Here is a 14,705-nt window from a genome sequence, read left to right on the forward strand (position 1 = left end):
CAACCTTACATTCTTCAAAGTAGTGTGTCACTGGAAATATTCAGGGGAATTTATTCTACTTAATAGTCAATATCAGAATTTGACCTTCAGCCTTGACTTCATATTCTTCAATTGTTTTAGTGAGATAATTTGGGGTTTAGGGTACCGTGATACCTCAAAGAAAGAGTATAATTGAAGCAAAAAACTATACAAGGATGTTTTCTAAGGGTAACATGCATGTTCAGCATGGTGACCATGGGAAGTCATTCCCAAGTTTGTGGGAATGGGAGCTAGCCTAAGTCTCAGCTATGGTGATCACTCTTGCTGAGGGTGAAGTTGTCAAAGAGGTACTATGCCAAGATGTTTTCAGGGGTCTCCATCTTGTAACCTAGAAAATGTTAAGAAACATTAATATTTGCATGTTTTAGTAAACAAGGAAATTTCAGGTCAAATGTAAGAACCCTTTATTTTAATCATTGCCTCATCCCATTCTCTTTACTCTTTCTCCAGAAGCATACCCACTTCTGATTTTAAGGCCACGTTTTATAATTTTAGCATGAATGTACACCCACATTCACCAGGGCCACACATCATCCACCTCACCCCATCCCCATATACCATTGTTTATAAGGGGAGATTAATTTTGTGTTTTCTGAGCTCACAGGGAGTACTGCTCCATAAATCCAGGGTCCCACAGAATACTTCCTTTCTCCAAACAGGGTTCCACACAGTAACTCTATCCTACTTCCAGGGTCCCCACGATAACTCCTCCTCCTTCCAGGGTTGCCCACAATAAATAAATAAATAAATAAATAAATAAATAAATAAATAAATAAATAAATAAAAACATGGTTGACCAGGCAGTGGCGCAGTGCATAGAGCATTGACTGGGATGCCAACCTAGGTTTGAAACTTCGAGGCCACCTGCTTGAGCGCGGGCTCATCTGGTTTGAGCAAAATCTCACCTGCTTGGAACCAAGGTCGCTGGCTTGAGCAAGGGGCTACTTGGTCTGCTGAAGGCCCGTGGTAAATGCACATGTGAGAAAGCAATCAATAAACAACTAAGGTGTCGCAATGCGCAATGAAAAACTAATAATTGATTTGTCTCATCTCTCCGTTTCTCTCTTTCTGTCCCTGTCTATCCCTCTTTCTGACTCTGTCTCTGTAAAAAAAAAAAAAAAAAAAAAAAAAAGAAAGAAAGAAAGAAAGAAAAAGAAACAAACAAAACAAAAAAAACCTCCTCCTACATCCACGTCCTGGGCAATACTTCCTCCGCATTCCAGCGTCCCCCATAATACTTCCTCTTCCATCCAGGCTCCCCCACAAAACCTCCTCCTCCATCCAGCATCCCCCACAAGACCTCCTCCTCCATCCAAGGACTCCCATAATATTTCATCTTCCATCCTGGGTCCCCCACAATACCTCCTCCTCAGTCCAGGTTCTGTGCAAAACCTCTCCCTCCATCCAGGGTCCCCCGCAATACCTCCTCCTCCATCCAGACTCCTGCGCAATGCCTCCTCCCTCCCACCAGTCCCACACAATACCCGGTACCTCCACCCATGCAATTCCCGAGCTGCACGTGGTTGGAGTATGGATGGTTGCAAGATTCCTGGAAAGCTGTTTAAAAACTTAAAAGATGAAGGTTTTGCACACACAAATCAGTGAAAGACCTTTATATTTATGAACCAACAACTTTATTAGAAGAAATGGTAAAACTTGAACATAAAAACTTAAGTGAACGTTTTGTAAGGGTAATAGAACAACATGCATGCTCTCATGGTGAGGAGGGACTGTCTCTCCATGACTATCGGGAAGGCAGTCCAGACTCAGTCCTTGCTGTCATCCAGGGTGAGCTTGCCAAAAAGGTGTTCTGCCAGGCCGGATTCTGGGGCTCCCATATTGCGCAGGCTGGTGATGTGGTCCTCCAACTCTCTGTTGAACTTCTGCTGTTCCTGCAGGCATTCATTCTCCAGGAAGTCGCACAGAAGGATGTCCTTCTTCTCGGTGGCCAGCTGGTGCAGACTGAGCAGGCTCTGCTTCACCTTCATGGACAGACGCAAGGCGCTCTCCAGGACCTTCAGGCTGTTCCCCCAGAAGACTCTGTGATTTCTACGGAAGTCGTGCAAGGGGGTGTTGCTACTGCGCTGGTTCACCAGCTGGATCAGCCAGTCAGCAGTTGCCCTCTCCTTGCCTGACTGCTCTCGGAAGAACTGGGAGAAAGTCTTTGAGGCCATCTTATCAAAATAAAAAGCCATGGAACCGTAGACGTACGCTGCGTAGAGCTCCAGCTGGATCTGGTCAGTGATGGCGGCCTCACAGTCGGGGTGGTAGGTCTCTCTCACTAGTGAGGGCAGTGAGGACGCCATGTTTGGAGGTGCCGGCGTGGGTGGGCAGCACTGAGGATCAGGAGGCGCGGTGGGGGCTGCAGGACAGGCAGCGGCAGGACGAATGCGTAGGTTACCGGGCGTGAGAAGGTCCCCGGACTAGGTGGCCAGGGCTGTCAGAGGCTGTCAGCAGCAATGGCGGTGGGACCGCCTTTTGCCCCCAGAATCGAAGAGGAAGACAACGCTGTTGAGTTCCGGTTCTGGGGTGAAACGGAAACTCTGTAATCAAAGAGGAGAACCCCTGCTGGTGGGTTTTGGGGCTGGCGAAGCTGGGTGATGGCACCAGAAATGAGGTCTGTTGCTAGGTCAAGGGAAAGGTCGGAGTCAGTTAACATGCAGGTGGACTGGGAGGAGGAAGGGGGCAGGGAAGGGGAGAAGGGAGGGAGGAGGGGGAGTGGAGGGGGAGAAGGGGTAAGGAGTGGGGAGGAAAGGGGAGGAGAGAGGAGGAGGGGGGAGGAGGGGGACAGGAGAAGGGAGGAAGAGTGAGAGAAGCGGGAGCACTATGTTTTAGGTGCCATCAGAGTCTGTTGAGGCCAAAAACACTGCACTGAGCACCTGACATGTTCTGAGTCTTTAACTTGACAATGTTTCTACTTTCAAGAAGTTTCTATTGTTTTCTACTTCCCTTTAATAACACCATGTTCTCATTTTATTATTATTTTTTTTTATTTTTTGGATTTTTCTGTAGCTGGAAACGGGGAGGCAGTCCGACAGACTCCCGCATGCACCGGACCGGGATCCACCCAGCACTCCCACCAGGGGGTGATGCTCTGCCCATCTGGGGTGTCGCTCTGTTGCGACCAGAGCCACTCTAGCGCCTGGGGCAGAGGCCAAGGAGCCATTCCCAGCATCCAGGCCATCTTTTGCTCCAATGGAGCCTCGGCTGCAGGAGGGGAAGAGAGAGAGAGAGGAAGGAGAGGGGGAGGGGTAGAGAAGCAGATGGGCGCCTCTCCTGTGTACTCTGGCCGGGAATCGAACCTGGGACTTTTGCATGCCAGGCCGACACTCTACCACTGTGCCAACCGGCCAGGGCCCATGTTCTCATTTTATAAACCCATTTTCTTCCTGAAAATTTTGAGAATATTAATTCTTATTTCTGATACATATATCATTTTATTTAAAGAAATGTTTTTCATCATCATGATCTCCTCTTTCACTTTCCTGTAATACTTAAAATGTTGTGCATTCATATTAAAGTATAAGGGGCACATTTGTTTAGCTTTGGTAATTAGTATACTGTACATCTTAACTATATTTCTGAGGGCAGGTCACGAATAGGCTTCCGGGAGGGCAGAGTATGTCAATTAGGGAGCACTTTTCTCTTTGAAATACAGGGTATAGGGTTTGTAGATAAGGTAGAGACCATCCCAAATTTCAAAAGCTTTGCAATTTTCTGAGTATTTTTTTTTGTATTTTTCTGAAGCTGGAAACGGGGAGAGACAGTCAGACAGACTCCCACATGTGCCCGACCGGGATCCACCCGGCAAGCCCACCAGGGGCTACGCTCTGCCCACCAGGGGGCGATGCTCTGCCCCTCCGGGGCATCGCTCTGCCGCGACCAGAGCCACTCTAGTGCCTGGGGCAGAGGCCAAGGAGCCATCCCCAGCACCCAGGCCATCTTTGCTCCAATGGAGCCTTGGCTGCGGAAGGGAAAGAGAGAGACAGAGAGGAAGGGGGGGTGGAGAAGCAAATGGGCGCTTCTCCTATGTGCCCTGGCCAGGAATCGAACCTGGGTCCCCCGCACACCAGGCCGACGCTCTACCACTGAGCCAACTGACCAGGGCCGGCATTTTTCTGAATTTGAAAGACTTCTCTGTATTCCTCTTCTAGGAGGATGTATCCATTTGTTTTATTTCCCTTCTCTTGTGCAGGTGTGCAATTTTCTCGAATCTGCTCTAATATGGGCTCCCTCCTTGAATCTTTGAATGAATGAGTAGCATGTCCTCCATCTCCTGTACCAGCAATGTGCACGGGAGCTGTGTAAGTACAACAAATAGTAATGTCCTATGTTAAGCCAGTAAATCTCAAATGCTTGCCACAGCAGTTAGTCTACCCTGACTAATTACCAAGTGAAAGGAAGTTCTGGACCACTACAGGTTAACCTCCCCTAAACCCCTGTGCTCTTGTATTATATACTCTTGGTAGAAATGCATACCCAGAAGAAAAATATAGATAGCTAAATCATTATGGTCTATTTCTTTTGCTAAATTTATCAGTAATATATATCAGTATTGCTCCCTTTTTTCCTCATGGAGAATGAAATGAAAAATCCCTCAAGCACATATAAGGACAAAGGAACAAATTTTTCCATTTCTCTCAATTCTGGAGAACAAAATCAGGCCGGTTCTTAGGTGCCTGACTATAGCCAACAACAGAAGTCACACAAGGGTAAGGGACCATGACTGGCTGAACTGGGAGACTTGATATCATCTCAATATTTCCAAAAGAAAATTAATTTCATGTGAAAATATCATCTCCTTCAATAGGAGTATGATTTGATATCTAATACTAGTAAATGCCATCATGTACGAAACTAGCACTGTCTATTAGGTGGCAGCAAAAAAGCACGTGTGAGTACTGAATACTTGAAATGATCATAGTTTAAATTGAGATGTGCTACCATTAGGAAAATAGCTGTCTTAGCCTTGCTCGCTTGCACTTTGCATGATTAGTGCATGAATACATGGCACAGCCACATGTGTATAGCTTCTGTAAGGCTACAGGTGTTTTCCTTTGGTGGAGATTGTTTGCCCGCTTTCCTGCCACCAGGAGGGGCTGTTTTCCTGTTACTTCAGCTTCTGCTGTGATGAGTGATTTTGCTCCTTGCTCACTCACTGCTGTGAGAAGTGGTTGTCCCCTGTTGGTTTTCTAGCCCGCTGTTGCAAATCTCTAATAAATGAGAATATCCCTATGCTTTCCTGTTCCACAGTTCCTCTAGCATCCGCCCAAATCCAGAGTGAACCTGCCTGTCCTTGGCTACCAGCTTTGCTCAGGGGGATTGTGGATGTGTGGGTCGCCTACCCACCACTTTGAGGGGCCAGTTTGTTGTTTCTTTGCCTGAGAGGCAGTTTTCTTTCCCTAGGTACTTGTCTGCCATTTTGAGACTTTATTAAATGGAAAGGCCCAACGCTTTCCAGCTCTGCAGTGTTTCTACCAACTGCCAGAATCCAGTGTGGACCTGCCAGGCCTCGGCCACCGGCATTACACAGCAACAAAACACATAATTTTGAGAAACTAGTGCCAAAATATCTTATTTTTATATTGCTCTATTTAACAATATGTTGGATATATAGGTCTAAATAGAGGGGTGGGAAAATGAATGGTAAAGGGGTCAAGTATATGGTGATGGAAGAAGATTTGATTTTGGGTTACGGCACATAATGCAGTATTCAAATGGTGGATCATAGAATTGTATACTTCAAACCTATACAATTTTATTAAAAAATGTGACCCCATTTAATTTAAAAATTTGCTCACCTTTTTAATCACATTTTAAATGTGTGTATTAGAAAACTTAAAATGTCATTTGTGGTTTGTTTTGTGCTGAGAGTGCTATGCTGGACACTTGGATGGATAGACCATGAAGACATACTTCTGTACTGAGAATACCAAGTGCCTCAAAAAAATGCCTTGCTTTTCATATGGCATTTCTCTCCCCTCATGTCAGGTAAATTGTATTCATAGTAAGAACCTGTACTCCTCACTCCATCATTTCTGTATTCAGAGTGAATATCCTGAGCAATGGAAAAATCGTTTTTATAGAGAGTGGTTCTGATATATTTCTTCCCATTAGAATCACCTGAGGGGCTGTAAAAGCTTTTGAAGTGTGCCTACACCCCAGACAAAGTAAACAGTAATGTGTGGATGTGTGACCCAGGTGTTTGGGTTTTTCAAGTTCCTCAGGTGATTACAATGTACCTGGGTTCACGAGGATTCCGAAATCTCACTTTATAAGCAAGGGCAGGTGCTAGGGAACTAACAAGAGGTGAATGTTTGATCAAATACATTTCTCTAAAGGAAGCAGGGCCACGGATTTCCTCCGTTGTGCTCAGGTATCTGAATAAAATATAGTTTCTTTATATTCTATAATGGATTTAAACTTCCTCATGATTTTCTATCACTGTTCTGAAAAACAACAACAACAACACCAAAACCAACCAAACAAACAAACAAAAAGACAAAAACCAACTTTGTTAAGTGTGGTGTTTCCATCTCGGCTAAATAAAATAGTGTATATGGAAAAAGTGCACATCTTAGACTTAAAATGCTCTTTTTTAGAATGCTTTGCCACCATATTCCCTCACCTGAGTGTGGCACAGGGACTGTGTATGACCTCATGGCAAAGGAGCAGGTGGACCTCCTTGCCTAAGGCTGGTGTTGGGGCCAGGTCAGGCCAGTGTTCACTCACCTCTGAGCTCTACACATCCTGCTGGAGTCTGCAGCCAAGGTCTGCAGCTGGTGTGTCCTGTCCTCTGCTTGTCTCCTTGGCCTTGCTCTGCTCACTACCAGCTGCAGATGCCGGAGCCCACACCGTTGTCTCTTGGGAAAGGGCACAGGGAAGGTTTTCGACCCAGCCACACATGGCACCTCCCCTAGGTAACCTGGGCTTCTTGATCCCTGACCTCTTTCTGTAGGCCCTCTCCTCCTCTTTGGTTATGAGTGATTCAGTGTGGCCCTAAACAGGTGTCCCTCTGAGTCCCAATGGGAGGATGGGAAAAGTCCCTGAGCCTTTGGCATTCTCTCAGCTCATTCAACATGACCGTCCCCAGGCTTAGGGCAGGATGCAGGGGCTCCCTCTCCCCACAATCACCCACGACCCACTGCCTACTTCCTCTCTCTCATATCCAACCTTTATCTGGGGCAAGAAGTCTCCTGTTCCAGATGCCCCATGCGAAAGGATGCCCTCTCTGCTCTGTGAGAGCAATGTGCACTCAACGCTCGAGATTTGATTTTAATGTGAGCCAAAGGAACTTTGAGAATGGTTCTCCCACAGCAAAGCCTGGCATTCAACATCATGGCTTCAAATCAGAAAGCCTTCTTTTAGCTCACCTCGAATGGAAACACAACCTTCTCTCAGATTTCATCCAAATTACAGCCCTGCATTCCCTCTTCCAAGGTTGATACTGCCTCAGGGTGAGTAGGGACAGGGTCAGCTACATGGAAATGCAAAAGAGAAAAGCTCATAAATATGCATTTAAAGGTGTGCTTATTAGTCTTATTATAAGTGTACAGGAACAGTTTACTGAGTTCCAGTAGCAGTTCTGTGTGCTTTACATGAATTAAATCATCTTAATCCTGATAACGAACTAATGAAGAAGCAGGCACAGAGAGGTTAAGTAAGTTGCCCAAAGTCACACAACTGGCAAGTCTACAGGAGATTTGATCTAGACCAGCTCCAGAGTCTGTGGTCTGAGCTCTTCTCTCCTCCCACAAGGTGCTTTCCCCTGCATGCTCCCCACTGCTCTTCCTGGGGGTCACAGGGATGAACTGCTGCACGAGGAATTCTTTTGACATGTGATTGCCAGGAGCTCTCACTACTGAAGTGCTCTATGGAAGGGGTTGGAGTGCAATATTTAAAAAGCAAGTAACTGTGCAGGAAGGAAACTACACTTGAGTTTAGTGACAGTCATTAGAGCTTCCCTGCCACACTGAGTAATTTCTCACTGTGGGGTTCAGGTTCTTTGTTTCAGGCTCACTTGTATTCTGGGCATTTACATTAACTCAGGTTGGCTGGTTAAAGAGTGAGCCCAGCCCCACACCTTAGCCTTGCTGATTGCTGCCTACTATTTTCTTCTCTTTAGCAATATTACTCAATCCTGCACAATTCACACCATCTTTGGATGCAGTTTTATGTTTCTTTCTAATTCTGTTCTACATGTGTGCTTTATTTCCTCAACCTCAGTATGAACTCTCTTTGGGAGGGGACTGTGCCCCATATTAGACTCTCAGCGCCCACAGGTCCTAGCACAGCAGGGAGTGTGAGGTTGTCGCCTAGGAAATACTTGTGGAGTGATTCACTTGGGGAAAGATACATTACCGTCTCCACGTCTTCATTATTAATTCATCTCTTTTCCCTACTTACTTGCTGCACAAATCTTAAAAACTTACATTCAATCATTGGCTTCCTTTATATTTCAAATATGTGCACTGGGCTCTAGATGCACTGCCAGGGTTGAACTTAGAGCAGCTCTGTGTGTTCCTTGCTGACTGACTTTGGGATATGTGCATTCACACCTTTATGCCTTGGTCCCCACAAACGCACTAGGGGAATATTATTGTATTATTTCATAAGGAGGGTGTGAGGACTAGATGAGATAAATCACATTCATGGTTAGACTAATGCCTGGCAGGTTGTAAACACTCAGTAAATGTCAGCTACAAAGAAAGGATGCGTGTTCCTCTTTACCTTTTAATCTCTTCTAATACTGCCTGTTTTTTATACCTAAATCACATTTACACAAACATGGAAAAGACACATTCCGCATCTTTTCTTTTTTATGATTTTATTTATTCGCTTTACAGAGGCCAGACAGAAAGAAAGGGGGCCTGACCTGTGGTGGCGCAGTGGATAAAGCGTCGACCTGGAAAGCTGAGGTCGCCGGTTCAAAACCCTGGGCTTGCCTGGTCAAGGCACATATGGGAGTTGATGCTTCCAGCTCCTCCCCCCCTTCTCTCTCTCTGTCTCTCCTCTCTCTCTGTCTCTGTCTCTCCCTCTCCTCTCTAAAATGAATAAAGTTAAAAAATAATTTAAAAAAAGAAAGGGGGGAGGGAGAAGCAGGAAGCATCAACTCCCATATGTGCCTTGACGAGGAAGTCTGGAGCTTTGAACCGGGTACCTCCGCATTAGAGCTCAATGCTTTATCCACTGTGCCACCACAGGTCAACCCTCAAATATAGTCAATTGTTTATCCATTCACTCATTTCCTCACATTGTTCAGAGATATGACTTCCTATCTGACCCTTCGACAGTCACACTCTCTTGGGACACCAGGAGGCAGTGTTTGCTCAGCCAAGTACATAGTATTGTCAGTTTGCTTTGCCCTGGGGTCCAGCCTGAGTTAAGGATGCTGTTTTGAGAACTAGAACTTGTTCTAATTTTCTCCTTCTGCTGTGCTTTCCTTATTCTGTGACTGCCTGTTTCTTTCCTCCCACTTCTTTCTCCTTCCAATCTTGACCCAACTCCGATATACAGCTAAGCACTTCCTTAAATATGCACCTTGCAGAAATGCGGTTGAGGTTTCTGAATCATTCTCAACAAAACGTTCCATGAAATTCCTGGTAGCTAACAAGCCAGCAAGACAAAGCTGTGTTTGCCATCCCAGGCACAGCAAGATTCTGGGTTCAAGAGTGGCTTGACTGTCCTCTATTCCCACGGTTTTGCTTTCCATGATTTATTTCACTTACTCCTGGTCAACAAGAGTCTGAAAAAATTAAACAGAAAATTTCAGAAACAAACAATTCAAAATCTATTTTGAAGAAAAGAGAGAGACTATATTCAAATAATTGTAATAAATGTTCTATTTAATTATTAATTATTGTTAATCTCTGAATGTGCCTAACTTATAAATTAAACTTCATCATAGTTATGTTTATAAAGGGAAAACATAGCATACATAGGGCTCGGTACTATCCATGGTTTCAGGCGCCCATTTGGGTTCTCAGAACAAACCACCGAGGACAGGGAGGGACTACTGGCTATGGGCGCTCCCCAGGCTTTCCCTCCTGCGTTTAGCTGCTTTCTAGAGGCACTGCCCAGGACTCTCCACCATTTCCTCTTCCTGGATATGAGAACAATAGCCAAGTGTAAAAAGCAAACAGGAGCTATCCTCAGAGAGCCCATTCCCAGTGCTAGGCATTTTGTGATTCACGTGCATCCTCTCATTTCATCTTCAAAACAGGGCAGAGAAGTAGCAGTTACACATGTGGAAACCATGGCTGATGTTAAATAATCAAAGTCAGGCAGCCAGGAAGCCGAAGAGCTGGGGTTCAGAACTGGCCCTCTGATTTTAACACCCGTGCTCTTAACCTCCCACTCCCTTGAGGCCCTCCAAAATATCACATGCCCTTGCTTCAGCAGCTAGAAATAGAACAATGCCATCACCCTCTTGGCCACCCACACCCACAGTTCCCAGGTGTCACTCCCTCTCAACACCCGCCAGTCCCAACTCTGCTGGACAACCAGAGTTGGAGTCTTGACCTGCCAGCCTGTCAAAGCTGTGGTCCTTTCCTCTGGGGTCCCATCTCCAACAAGCAGGAAAAGACCCCAATAATACCCAGATAGGCAAGTCAACCCAGTGGCCATGGGCAGTTGAGCATACGGTGAGGTAAGTGACTAGGGCTGTCTGCTGTGCTGAGGAGCCAGATGAACATGGGCATTGGGGGAAAATGCACAGCGTGGCTTAGGAGGGAGCGTGTCCTCTGATTCAGAGCTGAGGTTTGGTTTCTCCCAGTCATCAGCAATTCCCCCACACCGCGGGGAAGGGCCAGCTCAACAACTCAGAAATAAAGAACTCCTTTGAGCAGCTGTGGAAGTAAGTATAGGGGCCAGCTCTTCTGTAGCCTGGGTGAGCTACATGGATAAACCATTTCTGGGACATAAGGCTTCCTTCAGAGACAGGTCCATATTCTCTCTGAGAGCACTGGAAACAGATCCGACATTTCAGTTGTTTCAGTTTTTGTTGCGTTTACATGCCCTTCCAATGAAGAAGAGAGGCCGGAGCTGATTGCCCTGATAGTTCTGGTTCTCTGCGTGGTCAGTTTCATTGGACTGAAAATGGGTAGTCCTGGAAACCGTGGGAGGCTTGTCCTGGAAGGGCACCACTAATCTGGTTCTGGGATACATGATTTTCGTAAGCCACATGTGTATTCCATCACCTGTGGGTTACAAACTGTTCATGGGTTCCAAAATTAATTGAATGAGTCACAAGCACAATTTTCTTTTAAAAAGGAAGTAGACTGAAGTTGAATACAATGGAAAATACCAGAGTTCCTTATATATATCACGTCATTATCCCTTAGGATTTTTTTCAATTTTATACATTTATGGCTGTATTGTGTCACAATGTAAGATGTCGTCAAATTATGGCTGAGAACAAAATGTTTATAAACCACTGCTAATCCGAGTCTCATTTTGACAGAACGGAAAAATCATCTTTTTCTCACAGGGCATTGGAATTAGTCAAACACTGATCACAACTCAAATAGCCATCAAGAGAAGAAGAGAAAAGTAAAGTGAAGCATAATTATACGATGGACATACTATATATTGTATTTCCCCATGTATAACACACACTTATTTAAAAAATTTTGCAGTCTAAAAATATGGTGGATCATATACAGCAGTTGTAGATTTTTTTTACTTGCATTTCCCACTATCTCAGACTTGTTTTTGAGCTGATTCTTGAAGACTGAATCTTCATCAGACAAAGAGGAGGACAAGCTAATGGGATGAGAATTTTGACAGTGGTGAGGAGTTATATGAATTTTATGATGAATGAAACTCAAGTATGTAACTTTATGTAATATTTTGTTTTCCAAAATTCAGACCCCAAAATTAAGGTGCGTCTTATATGTTGTAGCATCTTATACATAAGGCAGAACGGTATACAGAATACAGCAAAGAAAGTGAATGAACTACAGTTATATGCAGCAACATAGATTACTCTTAGTAACATTGTTTTGAACATAAGAAGCAAGATGAAAAACTAATGCCTCATCTATGAGCAATTTATATAAAAATTTAAAAGGCAAAATTAAACTCTATGACTTAGCTATGAACCCACAGTTGGTAAAATTTGAAAGGAAAGTGATAGTTACCTGAACCAGGCTCATGGTTACTCCTGGAAAGCTGAGGTGGGAGCGGAGTCAGGAAGGAACATGCCAAGTGCAGGATACAAGGGAACTGGCTGTGTTGTTTCTTAACCCTGCTGGGGTCACATGGGTTTCAGTTTAAAATCAGTAGTTAAGTTACAGTCTATGTTATATGGACTTCCAGCTATGCATGTTTCATAAGTTTCAAGATTTTAAAACACAGTTATCAAATTTGTATCTATTCTCCATCTACATTTTTATTACTTGCTGCTAATCATCCCCTCAAGGAAAGGTTCAGAGAAACAATTATGCAAATGAACTGTCAGGGCCTATTGCTGCTAGACCAGCAGTGCACAACACAGATGTCAGTAACAGGGTGCTGGAGAAAGGAGAAAGGACAGCACAAGGAGCCCCACAGCCCAGGAGCCAGGAGAGTAGGACACTGGGCAGCCTCCTCTTCTGCCATTGTTTTCCTGTCCTCAACCCCTTGCAACAGCTGTTTAATTCTTGGTTCATTGCTGTGAAATTGTAGGCGGGCAGAGATCTGCCTCAGCTGAGCATATTTAAGAGGCTACCACAAACTGGCACTGAAGAGTCCTCCATGTGAATATCCACAGTATAAGGTAGAAGCGGGGAGAAAATTCAAAGTCTTTGAGGCATATGAGGCGCTATCAGATGCTAAAAAAAAACAACAACAACAAAAAAAACCCAGGACATCTATCCAAAAAATGGCAAAGAAGGATTGAATGGAGGAGGTGCAAGTCATTTGGACAGCCCGTTTGAATTCACCTTCACAGTCCGAAAGCCAGATGATGTGTTCAAGAGAATGTTTTGGTGGAAGGGACCTGTCTTCATTATACTTCTTCAAAGACACGTTTGACAACTTCCTTAGCAATCTGAGAGTCCCCCAAGCGAGTAGGGGCTAGTCCTTCTCTGCCGTCAGTGTTTTACATCTTTTGCAGGAGAGTTTTCTGAGTCAGGATTTAATTCTCTAGGTCATTAGATCATAGAAGCATCGCTTCATTTTCTTCCATTGCAAATGGTGGTATTGGGTTGGGAAAATTCAAATCTGTGTTTAGGTCTATCACAATAGTTAATTTCAGAAAAATCACTGCAAAGTGAATTAGGGAGACTGGTCAAGAAGGAGTGGATGTTTAAGATGGCCAGTTAAAGTCAATTACAAATGGTAAGGAACAGCTGCTGTGCTTGGATATCAAGTAATTCATCCCAGGCGTCTATGAGAAATGTTAACCTTAACAAGTCTCATTTGCAGATTCACAGGAACATTTTTTTTTGAAGATTTCTAATGAACTCAGCTTTCAGGATAGCTATACCCAGTCTAAAGTGTTTATACAGAGCTCATCAAAGACCTTTGTCATAAATGTTTGAGTTGATTTTCAGGACCACATTATAGGAATTTTCTTTGTCTTTAAAGTTGTAAATCTCTATATTCCCTTTGCTTTTTATTAATTGTATTCCAAGGAGGCCATTATTTCCATTCACTAACACCAGCACGGACAGGCATTCCATGGAGTTTGAAATGTGAGCCATGTAGTGCCAGCATGTTGTAAAGTTTGCGTTGCTGGGAAAAATATTCCACAAAAGTCACTTCAATTTTTTTTTTCAATATTTACCTGTGAATCATATTAATGCATCAACGCTAATACATTTCTGCTTTAATATAAATTGAGGGTGTTGTTTAGATGTGCATGAAGGCGGGTTGGGGAAAGAAGCTGTGAGGCTTGCTTGCTTGCTGGTTTACCGTCTGCAAGCACTTTGTACAATTAGTGTGTGAGTAGGTAACAAAAAGCCACCTGTGTGTCTCTCAAAAGCTGTGAGTGCTTTCAATCAGGGTTGATTCTCCCAGACTGCTCTACTGCCACAGCAAGGTGTTGATTTCCTAATCCCCTGCCTTCCACTGCAAAAGCAGGGTTTCCTTTGTGTATTTGCTCACCTGTCTTTGCAAGCCGCCAATAAGTGGGTATAGCCCTACACTTTCCAGCTCCCCAGCTCCTCTATCGTCTACTGGAATTAAAAGCGAACCTTCTTGGCCTTCACCACCCGCACTATATCTAGCTACTTAGTAAGTTTTGATAATATTTTGAATATAGAATGTTAATCTTAGGTTAAGAGGTACAGCTGGTAAACTGGGTCTTGGTCATTTGCTGAAATAAAGAAAAGAAAAAAAGGAACATTCAGTGGCAGAGGCAGTGTTCTACATTGGTGCAATCCAGTACAGAAGCCAATAGCTATGTGTTGCTATTGAACTCTAGAAATATGGTGAGTTCAATGGAAAAATTCCATCTTAAACTTCATTTACATTTATCTAATTTAAATCCACAAAGCCACATGTGACTAGTGGCAACCCCATTGAACATACTGGTCTAGATCCATTTGCTTTGAATAATCAAACATACTAATGCTTTGGTTATGGACCCACCTCAATTGCAGTACTACCTCTGTTACTGCCCCCCAAGACTTTAGATGGGGTATTTGATTTTCCTAATCCTCAGTATACTCATCTGTAAAATG

At 44.1% G+C, this 14,705-nt stretch overlaps 2 pseudogenes; one reads left to right on the forward strand and one right to left on the reverse strand.

Annotated features, from left to right (window-relative positions):
* Positions 1-1,805: 1,805 nt before the first annotated feature.
* On the reverse strand, positions 1,806-2,345 carry LOC136317001 (ferritin heavy chain pseudogene; annotated as a pseudogene).
* Positions 2,346-12,686: 10,341 nt separating this feature from the next.
* On the forward strand, positions 12,687-13,344 carry LOC136317799 (dnaJ homolog subfamily B member 6-like; annotated as a pseudogene).
* Positions 13,345-14,705: the final 1,361 nt, after the last annotated feature.

This window comes from Saccopteryx bilineata, chromosome X, assembly GCF_036850765.1.
Source record: "Saccopteryx bilineata isolate mSacBil1 chromosome X, mSacBil1_pri_phased_curated, whole genome shotgun sequence".
In the NCBI taxonomy this organism is placed as follows: Eukaryota; Metazoa; Chordata; class Mammalia; order Chiroptera; family Emballonuridae; genus Saccopteryx; species Saccopteryx bilineata.